The 11973-nt window shown below is 35.0% G+C and overlaps 1 long non-coding RNA gene across 1 annotated transcript; it reads left to right on the plus strand.

Annotated features, from left to right (window-relative positions):
• Window positions 1-1317: 1317 nt before the first annotated feature.
• LOC116540651 lies at window positions 1318-11627 on the plus strand. Its single transcript, XR_004264536.1, has 3 exons — window positions 1318-1413; window positions 6654-6658; window positions 11617-11627. It is a non-coding gene; the product is annotated as an uncharacterized LOC116540651 (long non-coding RNA).
• The last annotated feature ends 346 nt before the right edge of the window (window positions 11628-11973 follow it).

Genomic DNA, 11973 nt, shown 5'->3' on the forward strand with positions numbered 1-11973 from the left:
ATGAAAAAATGCTCATCATCACTGGTCATCAGAGAAATGCAAATCAAAACTACATTGAGATACCATCTCACGCCAGTTAGAATGGCGATCATTAAAAAATCTGGAGACAACAGATGCTGGAGAGGATGTGGAGAAATAGGAACACTTTTGCACTGTTGGTGGGAGTGTAAATTAGTTCAACCATTGTAGAAGACAGTGTGGCGATTCCTCAAGGACGTAGAAATAGAAATTCCATTTGACCCAGCAATCCCATTACTGGGTATATATCCAAAGGATTACAAATCGTTCTACTATAAGGACACGTGCACATGAATGTTCATTGCAGCACTGTTTACAATAGCAAAGACCTGGAACCAACCCAAATGCCCATCGACGATAGACTGGATAGGGAAAATGTGGCACATATACACCATGGAATATTATGCAGCCATCAAAAATGATGAGTTTGTGTCCTTTGTTGGGACATGGATGAACCTGGAAACTATCATTCTCAGCAAACTGACAGAAGAGCAGAAGATCAAACACTGCATGTTCTCACTCATAGGCGGGTGTTGAAGAATGAGAACACATGGACACAGGGAGGGGAGCACTATACACTGGGGACAGTTGGGGGGAAATAGGGGAGGGACGTTGGGGGTGGGGAGTTGGGGAGAGATAGCAAGGGGAGAGATGCCAGATGTAGGTGATGGGGGGGAAGGCAGCAAATCACACTGCCACGTGTGTACCTATGCAACAATCTTGCATGTTCTTCACATGTACCCCAAAACCTAAAATGCAATAAAATAAATAAATGGAAAAAAAAAAGAGATAACTCTATGTTGTTGACTGCCTTTATCCACAAAGCTGCTAACTCCTGGGCCTTGAATTGAAAAGACAAAAATGAGCTACTTGCCTTTTGGTTATACAAGAAAAATGCATGAACAATAAGAACGCTTTTTCTTGGTTACTTCCATTAATGTTTTGTCACTGAAGTGGGGAAGTGCCTTGCCAGTAAGAGACTGCCTTTTAAAATTCTTTTGATATTGGACAATGTCTCTGGCCACCCAGAATTCCACAAGGTCAATACCAAGGACATTAAAGTGGACTATTTGCCCCCAGACACAATGTCTGTAACTCAGTCTCCAGATCAGGGGGTCATAAGGACCTTTAAAAAATTATTACACATGATACCTTATGGAAAGTATTGTCAATGGTAAAGAGAACCTCATTAGAGAGAACAACATAAAAATGTGTGAGGATTACACCACTGAAAATGCCATCTTTGTCATAGAAAAAACCCATGAAAGCCGTCAAGTGTAAAATAATAAATTTCTGCTGGAGAAAACTGTGTTCAGATGTTGTACATGACTTCACAGGATTTACAAGAGTCAATCAAGGAATTCATGAAAGAGATTGTTGATATGGCAAAAAAAAGTGATGGGTAAAGAGTTTCAAGGTATGGATTTTGGAGAAATTCTACAGCTAGTAAACATCACATCATATCATCAAGAAAGTGAAAAAGGCAATCTACAAATTAAGACAAAATATTTGCAACTCACACATCTAAGTTATTTGATTCCAAAACATGCAAAGAACCTTCATAATTCAATAATAACAAGACAACCCAATTTAATGTACTTTTTATCTCTGTAGATTTGCCAATTCTCGACATTTCACATAAACAGAATAATGCAATATATAACTTTTGTGACTGACTTCTTTCATTTAGCATCATGAAGACATGATATTCATGTAAAAAGTATTTAATTTTGATAAAGTTTAATTTACCTTTTTTTGTTGCTTGTGCTTTGGTGTCTGTAGATCAATTTGGCAAGTATTGCCTTACTAGCAATGTTAATTCTTCTGCCACATAACGCAAATGCATTTCCATTCATTTAGTCCTTTATAAATTTATCTCAACAGTATTTTACAGTTTTCACTGGACAGGTTTTGCACTTTTTAAATTTAATTCTGAGGGTTTTAAAAATCTTTTTAATGCAATTGCAAATAGAATTGTTTTCTTAATTTCATTTTCAGATTGTTTATAAAATTAACTTCTGCATATTGTTCTTGTATCCTCCAATCTTGCTGAGCTTATTTGTTAGTTCTAGTAGTGTTTTGTGGATTCCTTGGGATTTTCTATATACAAGATAATGTCATCTAGAGATAGAAATAATTTAGGTTCTTCCTTTCCAATCTGGATACTTTTCATTTCACTTTGCCTAATTGCCCTGGCTGGAACTTTCAGAGTAATGTTGATTGAAAAGTGGTGACAGTGGATATTATTGTCTTGTTCCTGATCTTAGGTGGAAATAATTTAGTCTTTTACCATTAAGTGTGATGTTAACTGTGGGTTTTTCATAGGGGATCTTTATTAGGTTGAGGAAGTTCCCTTTTATTCATAAATGTTGTTATCTACTTAATCATCAAATGGGATTGGATTTTGTCAGCTACTTTCTCTGCATTTATTAAGAATATCATGAAGGGGGTTGGTCCTTCATTTTATAACGTACACATTAATTAATTACACTGATAGAGTTTTGGATGTTAAAACAACTTTATATTCCTGAGATAAATTCCACTTGGGCACTTTTACATGTTGCAGGATTCTGCCTGGTAATATTTTGTAAGAAATGTTGCATCTATATTTATGAAGAATTTTGGTCTGTAGTATTATTTTCTTGTGATACCTATTTTGTTTTTGTATCAGTGAAATACTTCCCCATAGAATGATTTGGGTATAGAATGTTCCCTTATCTTTTTGGTAGAATTTGTGAAAAATTAGCATTATTTTTTCTTCAAATGTGTGTTAGAATTCACTAATGAAGCCATTTGGGGCTGGGCTTCCCTTTGGGGGATAATTTTTAAACTAGTAAGTCAATCCTGTTATTTGTTATAGGGCCATTCAGATTTTCTATTTCTTCTCGAGTCAGTTTTGGTGTTTTGTGTCTTTCTAGAAATTTGTTCATTTTATCTAGGTTATCTAATTTGTTGGGGTACAATTGTACATAATACCCTTTATACTGTACACAATAATTGTATATAATAATTCTTTACATTACTCTAAGGTCAGTAGTAATATTCCCTCTTTCATTTTTTTAGAGACAGAGCTTCACTCTTGTCCAGGCTGGAGTGCAGTGGCACAATTATACCTTACTGCAGCCTTGAATTCCTGGGCTCAAGCTGTTCTCCCACCTCAGCTTTTGTTACTCCTGATTTTGGTAAGTTGAGTTTTCTCTCTTTTTCCTTGGTCAAGCTAGTTAAAAGTTTGTTGATATTTTTTATCTTTTCAAAGAACCAACTTTTTGTTTCATTGATTCTCTCTGTTTTTCTATTATCTATTTCATTTATTTCTGCTTCAATATTTCCTTCCCTCTGCTTGCCTTTGGTTAAGTTTGCTCTTTCTTTTTTCCTGAAGTGGAAGGTAAGGTTATTGATTTGAGATTATTCTTTTTTAATGTAGATGTTTATAGCTTTAAATTTCCCTGTAAGCACTGCTTTTGCTGCATTACAAAAGTTTTCATTTGATGTGTTTAGCTACATGTATGTCAAAGTATTTTCTAATTTTACTGTTATTTACTTTTTGATCCATTGATTATTTTGAAGCATGTTTAATTTTCACATATTAGTACATTTTCATGTTTCCTTCTGTTACTGATTTCCAATTTTATTTTGTTATGGTTAGATAGCATACCTTGTATAATTCCTTGAAAATTTATTGAGGTTTGCTTTATGTTTATTGTTTATTCTGGAAAATGTCCCATGTGTGCTTCAGAAGAATGTGTATTCTGCTGTTATTTGGTGGATTTCTTTCTATATACATCTCTTAGATCTATTTGGTTTACAGTTTGTTCAAGTCTTCAGTTTTCTTATTGAGCTTCTGTCTGTTGTTGCATCAATTACTGAAGATGGGTTATTGAAGTCTCTATTATTGTTGAATTGTCTATTTCTCCATTTTATTCCATTGGTTTTTCTTTCATATATTTTTGGGCTCTGTTGTTTGGTGCACATATGTTAATAATTGTTATGCCTACCAGATATGTTGAAAATTTATCATTATAAAATTTCCTGCTTTGTTTCTAGTAAAAATTTGTTTTAAAATGGATTTTGTCTAATATCAATACAAATATTCTGCATTGTTTTGGCCATTATTTGCATGGTGTATCTTTTTCTGTCTTTTTACTTCTAACCTATTTGTGTTTTGAATCTACCATGAAACCTTATAGCCAAAAGACTGATGAATCATGTTTCTTTAAAATCCATTTTTCAAAACCTCTGACTTTTAATTACAGAGCTTAATCCATTTACATTAAATATAATTGTTAAAATAGTATTTATGGTTGTCATTTTGCTATTTGTTTTCTATATGCCTATGACTTTTTGTTCCTCTGTTCTTCCATTAGTGCATTCTTTTGTTTTAAAATGGTATTTTCTAATATATAATTATAATCCCATTTTTAACCATATTTTTTGAGTTATTTTCTTAGCAGTTGCACTGAGAATTGTAATTAGCATCTGAAAACAATCTAGTTTGGATTAATATTAACTTAATTTTATTAATATCTGGAAACTTGGTATCAATATTGATTGATTCAATCTCTACTCTTTTGTGTTTTTATCACAAATTAAATCTTGGTATGTTATAAGCCCACTCATACAATTTTATAATTGCTCTGTGAAACTGTCTTTTAAATCAGATAGCAGAAGAAAAGATTACAAAAAGTACATTTATACTGTGGTTTACATTTGTCTATGTAATTACCTTTACTGGCACTCATTATTTCTGTATGTGAATTAGAGTCACCATCTAATGTCCTTTCATTTCAGCCTGAAGAACTCCCTTTGTTATTTCTTGTAAAGCAGATTTACTACTGATAAATTTTCTCTATTTTAGGTTGTCTCAAAATGTTTTAATTTCTTTTCCATTTTCCAAGGGTAATTTTGCTGTATGCAGAATTCTTAGATAACGGACATCGTCCTCTCCTCACCCCCTAGTACTTTAAATGTCATTCCACTGTCTTCTGGCCTCCATGGTTTCTGTTGAGAAGTCAGCTACTAACCTTATTAAGAATTTCTTTTATGTAATGAGTTGTTTTTCTCTTGCTATTTTCAAAATTCTGTGATTGACCTTGTCTTCCAACAGTTTGATTATAATATCTCCCTAAGATTATGTTACTTGGTGTTTGTTCAGCTTCTTGAATGTGTTGATTAAAGATTTCTCTTTCTTTTCTCCTTCTGAAGTTCCCATTATACATATATTTATGTGCTTGATGGTGTCTTGCAAGTCTCTCAGGCTCTGTTCATTTTCTTCCATCTTCTCACTATTCTTCAGACTAGATAATCTTTGTTGAATGATCTTTAAGTTTGTTGATTCTTCTGCCCACTCAAATCTGCTGTTGAAATCTGATAGTAATTTTTCATTTGAATAATTGTATTTTGGCTCTTTTCAAAATTTCTATTCACTTGCTGGTATTCTTTACCTAGTGAGTCACTGCTGTCACACTTTATTTGATTGTTTGGCTATAGTTCCTTTAGTTCTTTGAACATATTTATAATATTGATTTAACATCTTTGGTAAGTCCAACATCTAGTCCTCCTTCAGGGATAATTTTCATTAACTGATTTTTTATATATATGTAGGTCACACCTTCTTATTTCTCTGTGTGTTTCACGATTTTCATTGAAAATTGGGTACTTTAGATAATATTATGTGGTAATTTTGGGAATCTCTTTCTTTCCTGAGAGTTTGCTGTTGTTCATGCTTTTGTTGCTATTGTCTGTATTCTTTGTGGTTTGTGAAGCTTCTGTCCAATTAGTTGAGTGATCACATGATGTTTGGTCAGAATTTTGTTTTTGTTTTTGTTTTTGTTTTTTAATGCCTTGAGCCAATACGTCTTCCAGTTTTTGCTGAGGGACTCTGTGTACAAAGTCATGTCTTTCAACACTCAGACAGTTTATACCTCTACCTTAGACTTTACTTTCTATGAGTTCAGGGCCTCAAGCTCAGCCAGAGAGGAGGGATTTTGGGGTATTCTCAGGTCTTTCCTTCACATGCATATAGCATTGCATGGCACATATCCTTCCAGGTCCCCAGGAATATGTTAGAGATTTTCAAGGTCCTTTTTGGCATATTGCTCCCTAGATCTTCCTTTTAATTATTGGGCAGGTTCTTGTTTACCTCAACTGGTATTACAGCTTTGGGAAGCTGTGATGTTAAATAATCAACACTGATTTTTTAAAAAGGTTTTTTATTAAAAACTTTTCAACTGACAAATAGTAATTGTACATATTCATAGAGTACATAGCAATGCTTTCATACATATAATAAAGAATATTCAAATCAGGATAGTTAGCATATTCATCTCAAGTATTTATCATTTCTTTGGGATCGTTCAATGTCATCCTTCTAGCTATTTGAAACTATATAATGTATTATTGTTACTACTGATTATTTCGATAAACCTTCAGGAGATAGGGCTTTTCCTATAGGGTGAGCTTGGAGATAAGTAATGACAGCATGTTGCAAATGGGGTTTCTCCAGGGAGCTATGAGGTAGACCACATAGTGACAATGCCCTTCTGTGGGGCTTTTTGAGAAGCTCCAAACACCCCGCATGTTGACTGAATGGCTGCCAATTTTCAAGGCTACTGCAGAGCTGGAAAGACAGGAATAAGATTAGGTCAAGTTAAAGCGCCGTGAATCCTGCTGTTCTTACTGAGATATGCAGTTTTCATCAAATGAATGGTCTTCACGTTGTTGTAAGGCTTTGGTTAATCTTAGAATTCTGAAAACTTTGATTTAAACATGTTGCCACTGTTTTAATTGCTTTTTGGAAGAGCAGATTTATAGAGGCCTTTCTTTCAGCAATTTGGATGTCCAATCCTGTTTAATTTTTTAATATCGTGAATAGTGTGATTACATTTTCTAAGAGTTCATATAATAAAAATGAGAACAACTGTAATACAAATGCCAGTATAATCTAGACATCACTGGGAAAACAAAGGGCTCACTGACTGTGTAATTTTAATGAAAGATGTAAGGACACTTATAAGTGGGTTAAGGAGATAGTATAGCATACTATGTGATATGTGAAAAAATGTTGAATTGGGCCTGATAGGGAAGGAGACATGAAAACACAGATGGACATTGAATCTCCCAAGTCCAGAAAGACACAGACAAATACTTCTAAATCAATCAAGTAGTTTTTCATCTCCAAACAATACAATAAAGCTTAGCTGAAAGGAGCACTTGCTGAATTAACTCGAGATAACCACACAAGCATGCATTATCATGTAATTCCCTTGTTACCTGAAATTGAGTGAAATTGCCTTTCTTGATTAAAACAGCTATTAAGCACAATTATGATGCCCTATGAGTGAACCAAAGGGAAAATTTTGGTAATAGATGTTGGTGTTGACCCATTACAGTGCAGCACAGGTTTCTTTCAGCTCTTACCAATGGTCATACTTTCTACCATGTATCAAGCAATGCATCTTATCCTGAAAACTAGCAACAGCTTGTAGGAATTAGTTTCCAGCTTTCCACAAATGTCCATCCAGTTGGTAAATACAGGCTTAGTTTGGAGAGCCAGAAACTAATTCCTATCAGTCTAGAAACCTGCTGTTGCTAGTAAATAAAATATTTTTATTAAGTATTCTGTGCCAAACACTTTGAGACTTGAGGGTAAATTTAGCTTGATGTCATCACATTGAACCGATACCAGAATCCTTAAAGCATGCATTTGGTAAGAGCAGAACTACAAGTCAAAGTAACTTTTATGTTTGACTATATTCAGTTTACGCCTACATAAAAGAAAAGAAAAATATCCTAAAGGTTGCAGGGAGTTCAGAAAAGTATTGTTGGCAAAGAAAAATCGAGGGTAAAAATACCCTACTGTATCATGGAACAAAAAGAAAAATTTCATTGTTATTTTTTATTAAATATAGGTAATGTCTCTTTAATATCTATAATTGTATTATCTATTTCTTTTCAGAAACCCTACATTTATGTATGTTAAGAAAACATAATATAGCCTATACAATTTAAATATTTATATAAAAGCTTTTTTTAAAACACGAGTTTAAATAAATTGCTCTATCAGAATACAGAAAAAAAATCATAAAAATGTTATATTTTATTACATATTTATTTTATCGGTCCTATGATTATTTGCTAAATGCCACTGTTAATCATATTGTTGTTTTGTTTAAATAATAACCTTTTGTTATAGAAAAGTAAATAACACAGAATAATATATTTATTGATATTTTATATTAAAATAATGAAACATGTATATGATTATTACATACATTATTATTTGATTTCACATGCTGTGTTCTGAGTTGGTTCCCTACAAAGTAGATACTATCCACAAATACACAAAATCCTGGCCATTTTAGGGGCTCCAGTGCCCAGCGTTGTTAGTGAAACAGAGACAGGACCCCTGCCAATATGGGCCAAGAGCTTACAGTATCTATTCAGAGGCTGGGACAGCAGCAGAAGTTGGTGGGCAACTCTCGTGCCCAGGGAGAGATTGCAGGGCTATATAACAACTACGGGAAACTAGCCCATGTCCTACTCCCTGTGAGTCTCAGAAATATTGTGGTGGGTAGGAGGTCTTCGGAGAGGAAAGTAAGGTCTTCCATGAATATGTATGGTCAAGTGCTGATAAATTTGGGTGGTAAGTGTTAATGCAATATATTAGTTGGCTTGAGCTGCAATAACAAAATGTTGCAGGACGGAAGGCTTAAATAACAGAAATTCATTTTCTCACAATTCTGGAAGCTGGAAGTTCAAGATCAAGGCGCCGGAAGGGTTAATTTCTCCTGAGGCTTCTCTCCTTTTCTTGCAAATGGCCACCTCCTCACTGTGTCCTCACATGGTTTTTCCTCTGTACACATGAGAAGAGAGAGCACTGGTGTCTCTTCCTCTTTGTATAAAGCCACAGTCCTACAGGGTTAGAGGCCTACCCTTATGACTTCATTTACCTGAATTACCTCCTTAAAGGCGTTATCTCCAAATATGGTCACATTGAGTTTTGAGGCTTCCACATATGAATTTAGGGTAACACAATTCAGTCTGTAACAATGGCCCTCATTGGCACCCATAGGCAGGCAGAGCCCATAGAGCAGAAAATAGAAATGAGATCAAAGAAGAAAGGAGATCAACTGAAGAAATATCAGTGGTTCACTCTCCTGTTTAATTATACAGACTGTATCTGAGTCTTTGAAAGATTATGCAAACCATTAATTATGATAGAGAGGATTTGAATAATAAATCAATAAAATGTATTTAATACGTACCCAAGGATCTTAGTGTTCTCTAAATAGAGAATATATATTCTTTTTTATTGCATATAAAATACCCCCCCCCACACACACACACGCTATTCCCCACTCTGTTTATAATGCCACAAGCAATAAAGTAATAACAAAAACCTCTAAATACATGGAAATTTAAAAAATGCTACCCTTAAAAACTCTTGGGTCAAAAAGAAAATTCAAACTATAATGAGAATAATAGGAATAATTAATAACATAGCAACATTTGTGGAATGGGCCCCAAAGCATCACCAGATGGGAAATCAGTAGCCCTAAATGCTGCCATTAATAAACAGACAGAATGAAAATAAATGAGCTCCCGATTCCATTCAATAAGCTCTAAAAAGAACATCAAATAAAAAAAATTAATGATGATAAAATGCAGAAATTAATTAATTGGAAAGCAGAAAAGCAGAAGAACTGATAAATACCTTTAAAAGCTGGTTCTCTGAAAAAGACAAAACAATATAATAGAAAATATTCTGAGCAGTTTAACAAAAACAAAAGATAGAAAGCACAAATCAATGAAATTATGAATGAATACGTAATGCAACAAAAATGGCTTATAACAATTCGATTCTAAAACTTGTTAGAGAGGCCGTGGCTCTGAATCTGCATGGAGATCTTGTTTGTTGTGTAAAGTGCAGAATTCTTTTCCAGCATGTGAGCATATCACAGTATACTTATCTGTTCTGTCAATGACTATTTAGATTGTTTTCTGTTTTTTCTGCAACAAATACTACTACAATAAACATGGTTGTCCATATACCTTGTGCGTATGTGAAGAGTTCTGCAAGGGCACTGATTTTCAAGGGATGGTTCCTGGACCGGTAGCATCAGCATCATCTGGGAAATGATTAGCAATGCAAATTCACAGGTCCCATCTCAGGCCTACTGAATCAGAAACTCTAGGGTTAGGTCCCAGGAGTCTGTGCTTAAACAAGCCCTTTGCATGATTCTGACGCTTGCTCTAGTTTGCAAAGCATGGCTTTAGAGTGTATATCTGGAAGTCGAATTGCCGATTGAAGGGTTAGGTGCAACTCAGTTTTTATAGGACATTGCCAATAGCCTTCCTAAAGGCTATGCCAATGTATACTTTGATTAGCAATTAATAAGATTTTTGGTAAGCTGTAGTCTTGCAAACACTTGGTATTATAAAACTTAAAATGTCTAAGTGATAGGTGCAAAATAGTGCTTCACTGTTTTTGTTTATATTTCTTCGATAACTGGCGAAGTTAAGCACCTTATCCTAGGATTTTTGATCCTTGGGTTTTCCCTTATGTTAACTGCCTGCTCATATCTTTTCCTGTTTTTCTGTTGGGTTGATGTTCTCTTTCTAAATGACATGCAGAAGTTCTTTATGTATGTCAGGCTTGCATATTACAAATACCTTTTCCCACTCTCTGGTTTGTCTTTTTACTTTAATTAGGGAGATTATAATTAAACAGAAGTTTTACTTTCTATATGATAATGAAATTCATCACTTTTTCCTAATTTGTGCCTTGTGGGAGATCTTGGTCAAGAAATCCTGTCTGACTTCAGTGCCATAAAGATGACTTCTTTGTGTCTCTCATAAGACAGAGATAGCCTGAGAAGTAGTGCATTAAGTACACACTTAATGAATATGCTAGAGTTCCAGAGCCATTGCCCACTGGCCTTCTTGAGCACTTCACCACGAAACAAGAACAGTTTCTTCCTTTTGTAACTGTATAATTCCATCCCTCTCCTCTGTCCCCACCTTGCTTCTGTTACCTTGTCTTTCCTCATCTAGGCAGAGACTGAATCCCAGACACTAAGTGCACATGAAGCATTGACGGTTAGTGATGATGGTGGTGATAAAGTTTATAAGGGAAATGAGGTAGCCAATTCTGAGAGGTGTAACCACCAGAGAAGCACCACTGGCTGTACAGAGAACAGAAAATAAAACTGATGAAAATGTGCCTACAGGGTTATTATTTTTCATGTTATACATTATTTAGAACACAGATAGCCAGGCAGGTAGCATGTTTCACAAAAGGCTCCCCAAAACTGGAAAATTCGCTGGCTGTTGCTGATATGAACATGTCAGAGATTTGAAAAACATTTGGTAGAAACCAAGGAAATCAATTCACCCCCATATTGATGCGTCTAATCTGTTCGGGGATAGAAAGAATACTACTAATGTGGGCTTTTCAAAAAATACTGACGGAAAAGGAAATGGAATTGCATCTAGAAGATTCAAAGGAAGAGCACCCCTCTGACAATGATCTGTTATAGGACCCAGAGGAGGAAAAAAACTGAGAAATTAGTTAGCATTCTTTGTCGGCGGTGGAGTCAGGTGAGAGGTGACTGGATCATGGAGGCAGATCCCTCATGAATGCGTTAGCAGCATCCCATTCATAAGAAGTGTGTTCTTGCTCTGTTAGTTAATGTGAGATCTGGTTATTTAAAAGAGTCTGGGACCTCCCCCTTTTCTCTTTTGCTCCGACCTTACTGTGCCTGCTCCCATGTCGCCTTCCACCATGATTGTAAGCTTCCTGACACTCTTACCAGAAGCCAAGCAAATATTGGTGTCATGCTTTTACAGCTTGCAGAACTGTGAGCCAATTAAACCTCTTTTCCTTATAAATTACTCAGCCTCAGGTATTTCTTTATAGCAATGTAAGAATGGACTAACACAGACTCTCCAGGAATC

Source organism: Sapajus apella, unplaced genomic scaffold (genome assembly GCF_009761245.1).
Source record: "Sapajus apella isolate SASKATOON/1434 unplaced genomic scaffold, GSC_monkey_1.0 scaffold143, whole genome shotgun sequence".
Classification (NCBI taxonomy): domain Eukaryota; kingdom Metazoa; phylum Chordata; class Mammalia; order Primates; family Cebidae; genus Sapajus; species Sapajus apella.